A 14,303-nucleotide genomic window follows, 5' to 3' on the forward strand; every position below is an offset into this window, starting at 1 on the left:
TCTTCAGACCCTAGTGCCCCAAAGGTCCATACATCTGTTTTTTGTCATCTTCCTTGTTCCTATCTCTAGACCCTTTGATCTCAGTGGCACTATCTCTTTGGATCTCTCTGAAGTCTTAGAGCCTGGTTCTTTGGTCCCCTTGAAAATTAGCTTTATGACCCTGTCATAAACCAGCTGTATTTTCTAAGCAAAAACCTGTTAACTAGTTTTATACCCCAGTGGACTCCCGAAGAGCAAACTTCTTTCATGTCAGGGCTGGAGATCAAAGGACTTGTTTATACAGCCGTGTGCTGCTGGCCAGCCATTTGCTTTGACACAAAATAATCTTAACTTCTCTACCATATTGCAGCCTTCATCTATCACAGCAGTGCTTGCATTTTTGGAACTAACAGTTTTTTCTATCCAATGTTAAATCACTTTTCAGAAAAATAACATGAATACAGACGTCATTCCTCGTGCGTAGCAAACTGCTATTCAATACTTGTTTCATGTTTTCCAACACTTCAATAACATAATACAATTATATGTATTCAGTGCAGCCCTCAGGCTGGCTAAGCACAAAGCCTACAAGCACCCACTGCTATGTTTTAGCACATTCAATATAACACTCTCAATACTAAAACATAGTTTCAAAACCTCATAGAAATATAACCAATAAATGCGAGATACAATAATACCATTAATATGCTTACCTCCTATTATAAGGAAGAGTAGCGTGAACAAAAGAGAAGGACTGTTCTGTGGAGATCTGCAAAGGATGGACCACGTAGCTCTGCCAAGCTTGATTGTGGTTGTGGTGGTCTCAGTGTGATCGGCCCAGGGTTTTTATACAATTTTCGTTCCATTGAAAGCAATGGGAAGCCCCAATTAGATCCAGTCATCAATCTATATTGACAGTCCTTATCTCTTGGCAAACAGTAATCTCTAAAGAATTTAACCAACTCTTCAGACTCAATTGGAGTCATATGCCAACAAATCAACACTAGCCCATGTTCTCATCCACTCATTCTTGGCCCCCCTCCATCTGAAAAGTTAGGTGAAGCAGAGTTCACAAAATCCCTGCTACCTTGATTCACTACTTAATATGAGTGCATTATAAAAAGGAGTGGTGTTTAAATATATGAAGCACCAATAATTGTGTGTATTATAAAAAGAGTGGTGTTTGAATATATGCAACACCAATAGTTATATCATAATATAGCAGTTATAGTTATAATGATTATAATTGATTACATGAACTTGGCTTTCAAAAATATATTCCCTCATGTCATCTCACTCTCAAATTAGTTTCATTCTTTCCTTACAGGTGTGTGTTTAGCAGGTATTATAGGGAACTTCCATCTTATATCTTTTTAGTGCAGAGTTTTCTCCTTATGGAAAACCTAACTATTTTACTGAGCTGTAAAGCTGTAATGTTTTTCTCCTATGGGCTGCTGGTAGCTTGAACTTAATTGACATCCAGATGACCCTGTATTTTTCAGCTATACACATACTGGCTAAAACCAGCTTGCTGGAGACACCTCTTTTCTTGCCAAGTTTAATAGTGATTAATGTTCCCTAGAACTTTCCTTACACCTGTATCTTACGTGCTTGTTCCGCCTGGCAACTAACTATCTTAGGTGCTAAGACCATCCGTTTTAACTCCCTATTTTTGCAGTCCGGCCCCTGATACTATAAGCCTTCTGATAAAAAAATTCCGGCTTCTTCCCACCAAAGAGGCCTTCCATCGGCTAATACAAATCTTCTCCAAGGGCAGGCTGATAGAGAGTTCAAGAAGACAGGTCACATAGAGTTTACTCTCCTAAAATCTCCTGCTTTTATTCTTCATTATTTATTCAATCCTTTTATTTTGTATGTTTACCACAACATCTTTTTATGCTGCATTATCTTTTTAACTCAGAGCCAAGCTAAGTATTTTACTCCTCATAGCGTATGGCTGCTAACCTTATTACTCCCTGCTAGCAGCAGTATATCCGCAATATTACAATAGGATTTTATTCAATTTTTCTGCTCTCTATTTGTGGTGTATCATCTGACAATGCTTATTTTTCTTAAGTTATAGTCTGCTTTTTACTCTAGGTTGTTCTTACTCACCTACTTATTTTAAAACGGAATTACAAGCAGAAACCTACTCAAAGCGAGGTCTTTTAATCCTTTTCTGTTTTTCTCTTTCCCTTAAGAATACTCCTAACTCCTTTTCCCTTTATATTCAGAAGTTATAATTCTTGAATGTAAGCACACAGTAATTCTTTTCATTGAATTAGGACTCAGTTTTTAACTATGCTCATCTTGATAGAAAACAGCTTCAGGTATGCTATCATATTAAGCAAAGTGAATCATATGATCTTATACATAAAAATTGTTCATAGTATTTCATACTAACAATAATTATCACTACCTATGATTATATGTTACCACAACAATCTATACTATTTAAAGCAAACATTTTAACATGTATTTATTAGTATAGCATTATTCTGTATTTAAGCTGAAAAGTGTTAAAAATTCCAGCCCTCAATTCTGGAGCTGTGCCTATCTTGATAAGAGACTGCTCAAGGCCGGCCAGTGTATCAAGTTGTACCAGATTCTGTTATACGGTCTTACAGAGAGAGCACTTTACAGTATTTGTTACAGACTAAAGATTATTCAAACATTACAAATGGTTACAGCACATATCATCTCATTAATACATTTCATTTTTAAATCATCTAGTCCATGTCCAATGTTTCAGCTCGTTCCCAGCAGGACTCCACTTCTGTCTTGGGTTCAGCTCGGGTCGGCTCTGCAAACACCACAATACCTATTTTGCTTTACATTATTAGTGGGCATACTTAATACAACTGAATCAGAATCAATCGAGGAGCCGTGAACTCTAGCCACTGAAATTCTCCATGCAAAGGAATCCAATTTCTTACTACACATAATAACTGGTTCGGGGTCACCCGTGACAGTTCACATCACTCTCAGTCCCGCCCCTGTTCAAAGTAACGCCTTTCTGCCTGCACTGTTCACAAGAGAAAATGGCTGAACACCAATTCTGTGACTTAATAGAAAATGAATTACAAAACATACTACAAAGGAAAGATGCTCCAAACACTATAATGGTGATTAAAACATCACTGTCACTGTTTTCTGACTTTCTGAAATTTAGAAAAATTCAAGTCACAAATATGACAGATGGGATATAAACTGGATTATGCAGCAGTCAGCAAACCAGACAGAGACGGTGAAAACTTTGCTGACTATATGGTATGAACTTAAAAAACCTTTTCTGTTATTTATGTTATTTATTTATTTACTTATGCTGTATCAGCTATATTTAAACAAAATACATAAAGTCGTATTTACTATCCAACCTTGCCTCACTTCTTTTCTTGACCGATTCATATATTAAATATGTATTGCTGACTCAGCCATAGTGGAAAATTGTTTAATAATACAATGTGAACATTGGCCATTTATTTCACATCTCCCTGAGATGCAAATTAGGCTGATCATGCAATGTGACATGTGATCCATGCAGCACTATGAAACTGGCATAGTTTTAAACATCTTTGCAGATTAAGTCCACTGAGCAGTTGTACACTGATGGCAAAGGCTACTTTGCACCCATCCACTATACCCAGATTGGCATTTCTGGTATGAAATTGAACAACGTATTCATCATCATAATCCTTTGACTACCTCGTTGCACCAACTGAGTGAATGTTTTATGACTGAATGGATTAACTTTCCTCTAGACACCTAGACATTTTCCAGCACCTTCTGAAGTCTATAATACATTAAGTCGATTCATTGGTCCAGCCTGATAATAGGTTTAGGTCCTAATAAACCAGCCACACAGTATAGATTATTACTTATTAAAAATGAAATATATACATTACATTGCCACTAGCACTATAACCAAGAATGGTGTGTGAATGCAATATATCTTCCAATTAATTGTGTTCCATAATAATGGTTAAATTCTAGTGCCATAGATCTTCGATAGAAATGGTTTAAATCCAGCACAATTTATGTAAAATGAGTTGCTCCCCTCAACATAGCACATGGGCTTACAATGAAAGATGGTTTTAGTAATGCTTTTAAAATTGTATTTTACATTTACCTTACCTTTTATATTATTTACAATCATACTGAGTGGTTCTACTTATCCAATATTTATTTTTAATATTTTTCCAAATGGCATTATATATGTCTGTCGATTGTTGACACCTTTGAGTACTTCCTAATTCCAAAGAAATCACATGATTTCTTCTCTGCTTACCCTATAGGAATGCAGACCAAATATCTTTTTACCAGTTTTACTTAATGGCCCATTTCTACTGTAAAACTCAAATTACTTAATAGTTAACATAACCAACAACTATATTCCCAAATCTATTTAAATGTCTGCTACAAACAAATGAATCAGAAATATCCCAAGATGATTCAGTTTAAATGACGGTATGATGGTATAATGGAAGCCAAAAATACACAAAGTGAGCGCTTAAAGTGAAAGTGCCAAAGTCATGCATATAAACATAAGTTTAAACACACACAAAATGGAGTCCCATTAAATGAATGTCAATTTTGAACAGCAATAGCAGCAAGTGATTAATTTCCCAGGAGTACAAGACACTACAGAAGAATTAGCATATACAGTAGAAAACAAAACCCAATGCATATTCTCCTGTTTTTTGTTCATGGCACAATGCCATAACTTGCAACACTGGATCTTTGCGACAAAGTTAAATAAAATAAAAAGTCCATGTTTTTAAAAGGTTTCATACACAGTGAGATCTCTCCCAACCCTCAGCCTGATTCCAAGTGTTTTAGCAGTTTTTTTCTGGTTTAATAACTTTATTAGGTAAGTCTTTCCTTTCTGTGTTAATGAAAATCTGGAATAAAAAACTTTGCGTATCTAGCCCAGGGACAAGCAAATAGTGTCAATGAGAGCCCATACATTACATTAGGTACAGTATACAGTAATGAAATGAGTAGGTGCTTTACGACCTGGTTAGGGGTTTGATTAGTTCAAAATAATAATTAAGGGCATGATTGGTAGAGACTTGGAAGGTTGGTTGCCCCTGATTTAGCTCATGTTGTGATTTTACTGGGAAGTCTTCAACAGGAGTTATCTGTTTTAAGCCATGCATATTTTACTTTGGCACTATCATTTAACTCAGACCTGTCCAAACTTTTGGCATAAAGAACCATTCCAATGACAAATGGTCTCTTGAAAAAACAAAGTCACCAACAGAAATTGAATAAATGCAAACATTTCCGACTAACAAATAAAAAGCTGACAAGTTATAGCAAAGAAATTCCAGATTTTTTTTTTTCCTTGTATTCTTTTCAAACCCATCAACATCCTTTAACGGCACTCTTCGTGTTTAAATCAAGAGTCATATTGTGGAGTTCAATGAGCCACCAGTATAGTTGTATGCATCCGGAATCATAATTACTGTTACCGTTCGCTTATTATTTAAACAGCAGGCCCCTGTGGGATGTGAAATAGCAGGGGAGCAGTGTTGTGTCTCATTCAGTTTTGTTGGAAAATTTTTAAATGAATATCTCTTGGGTATGCTCCTGTAGGATCTCTGTATGTACTGCAAATTGATTGATTACAAGCTGCTTCGCTAACTTTGGAAACTTTCCACGATTTGACTACAAGGTCAACCTAGCGGTAAGGTTCTTCTGTCCCATACAGCTGACAATGTAGTGCTGAAACTGAGCTAAAGGAAGTCCTAAGAAAGACAAGTCATTTATTATGGCACAGCAAAGTATGTACTCTTTAAATCAATGCCAAGCAAGTGGTATAACACACATACTTATTCACAGTTGTTTCAGAAAAAAATCAAGAAAAACATTTTGCTTCAGAGGCAGAGACCCAATAAAAAGTATAATTGTAACTTTGTGTTGTGTAATATATTGTTGGGTCTTCCTGTGAGCTGATTGTATTAAATAGTTGTATTGATTTAACCACATTCCCTTGGAAGTGATGACATATCACCAGTAGCACTTGTTAAATATTTTACAGTATTTTGTTTTGTATTTTTTTATGTAACACATTTGAAAAAAATAAAAAAAATAAATGCATGTATTGTTTTCAAACCACATGAGACTTGATCCCCAGGCGCAAGGTTGGTTTATGTGAATTCACCTCTGCTGGGCTACCATTGCTAAAAAATATATATATATATAGTTGCAGGCAAGTGTAATACACAATATTGCAATATTAGCTTTCTATATCTGTAGGGACTGGACATAGAATTGTTATCACTTACTATATGTAACAAATACCTATGTGAAAATGGGCACATGACTACTTATAATTATTTTGTAATGCAAATATAATCGCTGTCATGTATTCTGTAATATGTAAAAGCCAAATCGCTGAGTTTCTTGTCAGTTTCAGTCATATTGAGCAAGACAGCAGATTTAGGACACCCTTTATAGAGGGCAGAAACCCAAAGGTGTAAGCATCCATACTTACAGGTAAGACTGCACAAATTACTTATATCAATCTAACACTAACTAATGGTTTGTGAAAAAATAGCCCAAACTATTTTTGGCCATGTTATAATTTTTAAATAAACCTTTAGAGTGTAATATATGTACGTGTATTGCTATTTTTGTAAACATCTGAACGGGCATTAATACGAACCATTGCTATGTTCCTGCGACAGAGACAAAATGATTCTTGGTGATACATCTCCCTCCCGACCTGTGAGGGCGCTGTGTAAAGGGAACAGAGTGCCCTGGACTGGATTGCCAAACAATTAATTCCCAGGGTTAGGCGGAAGTTGGTCATCTAGGATGGGGACGGAGCGAAGTGATCTGTTCCATTGTAATGGTTAAAGCAAAACCAAATGGAGACCTGTGTTGTGAACCGTGAGTGTTTTGTTTGTTTTGTTTGTCGTGTCTAAATTGTACTGGTTTGTTATTTAGACAGCTAACACGATCCAGAGCTTTCGCCAAAGGCCAGCACTAAACCCGGACAACATTGCACTATTTCACGGAGAACTGTAATTACACCATGAGCACTTTAGCACTCACTGTGGGCTTGTGTATTTGTTTTGTGTTACGTGTGGGTGTTTAGGAAATGGGACTGTTTATTATTTCAGGACCAAACCCATGGATTACAATAAAGCAATACATGCTACTGTATTGCTTCTCGTTATCATTGTTTATTCTTTACTGCTGTATTTGGGTCATCAGACCAATTGGATTGTAAAAATAAACATCATTGCACCTGGATTATCGTTGTCTGTCCGTTCATTAATCACTGCTGCATTACATGCACCTGCACACTGTTAGCCACCTTGCCACAGTTCCCCAGCTGTTCGGATGAACGGGTTTCTACTGTATGTTATTCTTAGTTAATTTTTAACTGTTGTTGAAATGATATAGTGCGATACAGCACATTTTTTGGGGGTGGACTCAAGCACTGATATTGTAACGTTTTCATGTTTAGGAAGTAGTACTCAGAGAGATGGTGTTGAATTCTCAAAATGTTTGTTTTATTTGAAATTACAGATAATTCCTGACAAACTGAACAGACAACAAGTCCTGCAACAAAGCAATTGTCCGGGTTGTTCCAATATATTTTTTAATTTGAAAGTAAAAATATGTTAAAGTATGACAACCTTTATGTATGGTACAAAAATCTTCACTAATATACAATTGAACAAGAACCGCAGAGTATTTTTGTTTCATACAGTATCGTTTCATACAGTATTAAATGGCAGTGTTTATACATGATAGTGAAAAATAAATAAATAAATATCAAGATAGATAAAGAAAGAAATAAGTCTATGTATTGATTTTTTTTATTTCAATATTTATTAATGTATTTATTTACTTGTTTTACTTTTACCAAACATATAGGCTATCCTTCAGCATAGGTAATTCTCAGAAATTAACATTCGTTTTTGTCCAGTGGGGACCACAAATAGCATTACTCTCATCAACCAGTATCGAGAGGAAACCGTACTTCCTTGTGCCAATAGGGACCACAATGAGCGTTACACTGACAGGAAACCAAAATGTTTCAGAGATCAAGATCAGAATCTCAGAATGATGATGATGATGATGAAGATGACTCAAAAAAATCTCTTGAGACAGGGGTATACCGACAAACTGGAGAATTGCAAACGTAACACCAATCCACAAAAAGGGAGACAAAACCGAACCAGGTAACTACAGACCAATAAGCCTGACTTCTATTATATGTAAACTTATGGAAACTATAATAAGATCTAAAATGGAAAATTACCTATATGGTAACAATATCCTGGGAGACAGTCAGCACGGTTTTAGGAAAGGGAGATCGTGTCTAACTAATCTGCTTGATTTTTTTGAGGGTGCAGCATCGACAATGGATAATTGCAAAGCATATGACATGGTTTATTTAGATTTCCTGAAAGCTTTTGACAAAGTCCTGCATAAAAGATTAATTCTCAAACTGAACGCAGTAGGGATTCGAGGAAATGCATGCACGTGGATTAGGGAGTAGTTAACATGTAGAAAACAGAAAGTACTGATTAGAGGAGAAACCTCAAAATGGAGCAAGGTAACCAGTGGAGTACCACAGGGCACTAGGCCACAGGGTATTAGGTCCTCTGCTCTTCCAAATCTACATTAATGACTTAGATTCTTTGCAGGCGACACAAAAATAAGAGGAGTGGCAAACACTGTTACAGCAGCAAAGGTCATTCAAAATGATCTAGACAGCATTCAGAACTGGGCAGACACATGGCAAATGATATTTAATATAGAAAAGTGTAAGGTACTGCACGCAGGCAATAAAAATGTCCTTTATAAATACCATATGGGAGATACTGAAATTGAAGAAGGAATCTATGAAAAAAATCTAGGAGTTTATGTTGACTCAGAAATGTCTTCATCAAGACAATGTGGGGAAGCTATAAAAAAGGCCAACAATATGCTCAGATATATAGTGAAAAGTGTTGAATTTAAATCAAGGGAAGTACAGCTTTACAATGTATTAGTAAGACCTCATCTAGAATATTGTGTTCAGTTCTAGTCACCTCACTACAGTGACAGTTAACACAACACACTTGCAAAATGAAGGTTATAGGTTCAAATCCCGTGTATACCAGACCTTTTTTAAATTTATATAAAGAAAGATTTTCTTTTGCAGGCAAATGTTCCATTTTAAAACAGAAATAAATTATTTAATATAAATGAAATAGACGTCACAATAAGTGTGTTCCATAGTATATTTCCATGTTACAAAACAAGTTAACTGTCATTAAACTCGGATGTCTTATAATATACATGTGCATGGATAAATGTGCCTGGGGTCTGCAAAAAATACGTTGGGAGAAAAGGGAGGAGGGTGAAGGACATTTTTAACTTACTTTGGTGACTTATTTCTCTTACTGTATGACATGTATTGACTTATTTTCCATATTTCACCTAAGAATGTTGGGAACTACAAATTAAAAGTGAAATGGTGCTTTTGGTGGATTTACTTTTGCTGCGCTAATACCCTGAAAACACGTAAACTATCCTTGCTTTATAGATACGTTCTTGATATGATTGGACAACCTGATTGGAGATCATGGTCAGGTGTCTACTTTGATTGTTCATGTTCATTATATTAAACTTAAAAAAATAAAAGATTCTCAAGACTGATTTTAAATCACTTTGCATTTGTATCATCCAGAACTGATTACTGCAATGCACTCCTCTCTGGTATCCCAAAAAGTGTGCTATTTTGACTCCAGCTCGTCCAAAACACGGCTGCTAAACTAAAACTAGGAAAAGGGAACACATTGCACCTGTTCTGCCTTCCTTACATAAGCTCTCAGTGGAGTTTAGAATTGATTTTAATATGTTTTTTGGATTGTATTTGATTATGAATTGTTGTTGCTGTACAGCACCTTCAGATACCTTTGGTGTGAATGGCGCTTTATAAATAAAGTTTGGTTTGATTTGATTTGATATTCTGTTGCTATTATACTGTGGTGAATGGGAACATGTGCTTTCATTGCTAGGGCAACACTTACATCACGTACACATTTTCATACACTGGCAAGAATTATTCTGTTGGTTTTCCCAGATGGTCATCTTTATCCTTGACACACTGTATATGCCACAAATGAGCATACAATCAGTCATGCAATTATCTTTAAAAAGGGTATTCCATTTTTCTAGTCTTTGAAAATTAAATGTACATGTATTCAGTTTGTGCTGAAGTAGTAAAGGGTTATTTTTTTATTTCAGAATTTTATAAACTCATCCAACAAAATTGTATACAGCAATACGATCTCTGTAGCACCCCACCAGCCTATTCTGAGAGTTGTGTATTCAAATTATTGGGCAGGTTGTTTTTACCTACACTTTTTGTATTTTATCGATCTGATTATTGATATTAACTTTATTTCACAATCTTGATCTAATATCAGAATCACAGTATAGAATAGCTTTCTGATTTTACCTGGGGAAAAGGGGAATTTATTAATTGATACAATTGTTCTCTTTCACAGTGTCGATTAATTTCCAGGGAGATTCTAATGACCTTCAAAGTACTGAACCTTATTTTATAACTAAGAATATAAAACACCTTATAAGGAAGTAGCAGATCAAAACAGTGAGCTGTTTCCACATAATGTAGTCTCTAAGAGATGCAGCAGGTATATACCCTTGAAGTACCCGTACTGTAAAACTTCAATGTTTTCTTCTTCTACCACTGTTATTTATACTGTATATTAGGTTATACATTTATGACATGATATGAAGTTAAGATATTAAGTTTTTCATTCAAAAGAACCCGAAGCACCTAACTGCAGCACATGTAAATCAATTGTTCCAGCATTGTGGGGAACATTGTCAAGTGTCAGGGTAACCCCCAGAAGTCCTCAATCCCCTGAGTTAGATCATTAAACGACTCAGGAATTGGCATTTCTGGATCTTTTAATCAAATTTCACAGCAGCAGGATATGGTTATTGCTGGAGTATGACTATTCCAGACAAGCAACACTGTGCCATATGGTATAACTTATTTTGTATTCTTTTCAATATTTATACATCTGTTCTTGTCAAACTCAAATATATAATCACAATTAAATGACTGAATGATTTCCTTTGACCTATAAAAATACTGTTCAGTGACTTCGACTTCAGTGTTTATTGCTGCTAGCATTTTACATCTTTTTATGCATGATCTGTGTGAGAATGATTTCACATGGGTCAGTAAATGGGTTCCAATCAAATACTGTATTGAGATTTGTTTACAAAGACCAGCCTCTATTATTCATCTTCTTCTAGTGCACTGCTGTTCATCAGCTAGTCCATCAGCTACTCCATGATTCACTGCTAGGTTGTGCCTATAAATACTGCTTCATACAAAAACACATAAAGGATTTAGTCTGAGCTGTCACTTGCCCACTTGCTAGCTCAAATAACAGTCGCACAAAGTGCATTCACAAATTAAACAGTTTATTTGCAAGAGACAATGATGCAAAAATATCAACTGCATCTGTCAAGGCTATACTCTCTGTGTAACTTCTCATTACCTTAGTTGGAGCTCCCTACAACATAATTCAGGATGGTATTGTAACTTTTAAAGGGATAATGATAAAATTAATTGAAAAACTATAAATACGTGTTTCTGAGGTTATTTAATTATATGTACTGTTTCTGATACAAAATCAAAAAACACCACCAATCAGACACTGGAGACCACACAATATTCAGTGTTCACCTAGCCTTGTTCATGATGCAGCTGTTTGTATTTTTGTTGTAAAAGATATGCAGTGTCTTTACACCGGTGCGACTTATACACTAGTTTTTAAGGTAATTAATTGAAAATAATCCACTAGCAGATCAGCCTGCTATCTGATCAGCCCATATATTTCAGATCTCCCAACGCTGTCTGAAATTGGAAATAGTGGATGCTATGCCAATGTTTTAAGCGATTGAACCTCCTAACATCCTCTTCCAATAGATCCCTATACCTTGTTGTGCCAATGCCAATGCCTAGCGATAGGGCAGTCTGGGCACAAAATCGTCCTTCTTGCTGGTGGGAAGAGGTTGTGCTGCATCCCTCTTTTACAGATCAACAGGGTTACCCAGAGCAATGTCTAATAAAACAGTAGAACTCGTACAGGAAGACCTGCAGCCAGCATTGAATTTTGTATGGACACGTGAACCACTGGAGAATACAGTGGCTATAGCTCTTTATAGGCTGGCTTCCTCAGCTGAGCACAGGGTAGTTGGCAATGTTTTTGGGGTGCATAAATCTACTGTGCATTGCTGTCTGGACAAGTTTGCAAACTCCCTTGTACAGAGCCACTGCAAGACATATATAGCTATGCCTGATGAAGCTGAGGCTAAAACTATTGCTTTGTGTGTCTATGAAAACTACGGGTTGCCACAAGTAATGGGTATGATTGATGCTACCCATATTTATCAAGTTATGGTTAAGAGCACTATGATGCATGTGTTGTTAACACAATAACTTTACATTTTACAAAATGTTTATTTTGTTTAGATAGATAACACTATGTAACACAATTTTTGTTCCTGGGTAGTAAGTGTTATTTCCTAATTGCTTATGCCTCAAAAGTATAGAAAATGGCTATTATTCCCCACAAACTTTGCTTTTGTGACCAGGAGTGATATTTTGAAATTTACCTATTTCCAATGAGAAAACGGGCGAATTTGTGTCTTTTCATTCACATAAAGTCAGAAAAAAACAACATATGAATCCAAATTAACATGTATTTATACTAAAGTAATACAAAAATGATTACAAAAGATTTAGAAGTGAGTAGTTTTTCGAGATTTACGATTATACTGTAAATCACTTTCACGAATCAGCCCCCAAATGTAGTCTCCCATCATGTTCTCGTTATACTGTCCTTCATTGACAGCTCATCCAGGAGCCTCAAAGCCGTGCTGCTCCATAATGGTAACAAGTACCCGTCTCTTCCCCTGGCTCACTCGGTGCACCTCAAAGAGGATTACAGCAGCATCAAGACCTTGCTGGACGCCTTGAAGTATGATGAGTACGGCTGGGACCCCCGGAAGGTGCTGATGCCACCACTGCACATCAAATTGGGCCTCATGAAACAATTTGTCAGAGCTCTAGATAAGGAGTCAGCAGCCTTCAAGTACCTTCAAGACTTCTTCCCTAAGCTGTCTGAGGCAAAGGTCAAAGCCGGTGTCTTCGTCGGACCACAGATAAAGAAGATCCTGGAGTGCAATGAATGCCCCAAGAAGCTCACTAGTAAGGAGAAAGCAGCTTGGAACAGCTTTGTCACAGTGGTTCGGGGCTTCCTGGGCAATCACAAGGCCGAAAACTATGTGGAGCTGGTTGAGACTCTGGTGAAGAACTACGGCACAATGGGCTGTAGGATGTCCCTCAAAGTCCATATCCTTGATGCTCATCTTGATAAATTCAAGGAGAACTTGGGAGCGTACTCGGAGGAGCAAGGTGAGCACTTCCACCAGGATATACTGGACTTTGAACGCCGCTACCAAGGACAGTATAACGAGAACATGATGGGAGACTACATTTGGGGGTTGATTCGTGAAAGTGATTTACAGTATAATCGTAAATCTCGAAAAACTACTCACTTCTAAATCTTTTGTAGTCATTTTTGTATTACTTTAGTATAAACACATGTTAATTTGGATTCATATGTTGTTTTTTTCTGACTTTATGTGAACGAAAAGACACAAATTCGCCTGTTTTCTCATTGGAAATAGGTAAATTTCAAAATATCACTGCCCTGGTCACAAAAGCAAAGTTTGTGGGGAATAATAGCCATTTTCTATACTTTTGAGGCATAAGCAATTAGGAAATAACACTTACTACCCAGGAACCAAAAAAAAAAAAAAAAATTGTTACACGGTATACTTCTTGACAATATATCCTAAAGGTACTTAAATTACTGCTTTTCATGTAAAATTAAGTAGATTAATTAACGTCCTGAATTTGTAATATTATTGCGTGGCCAAATACAGCCATTTCATTCTAACATTATTAACATTGTTTTACTATAAGGTTTAGGGACATTTTATGTGGAATGCAGGGACCTGCACATGATGCTGCAGTGTTCCGTTCTTCAGGATTGTATCTACATCATGACACACTTCTGCGGGTAGGCATTTCAAGTGGATTACTGTTTTTCAATTGATATTTTCATGTAGGCCTATGTGTAGCCTAAAATACATACTGTACACATGAGATGGATTATTACAACGTAAACTTCCTGATCAAGGCATAACCCTTACTATTATATAATTTGAAGTTGTTTGTTTTCAACAGTTTCAAAATAAATGCT

The sequence above is a fragment of the Acipenser ruthenus genome, chromosome 2, assembly GCF_902713425.1.
Source record: "Acipenser ruthenus chromosome 2, fAciRut3.2 maternal haplotype, whole genome shotgun sequence".
Lineage (NCBI taxonomy): Eukaryota > Metazoa > Chordata > Actinopteri > Acipenseriformes > Acipenseridae > Acipenser > Acipenser ruthenus.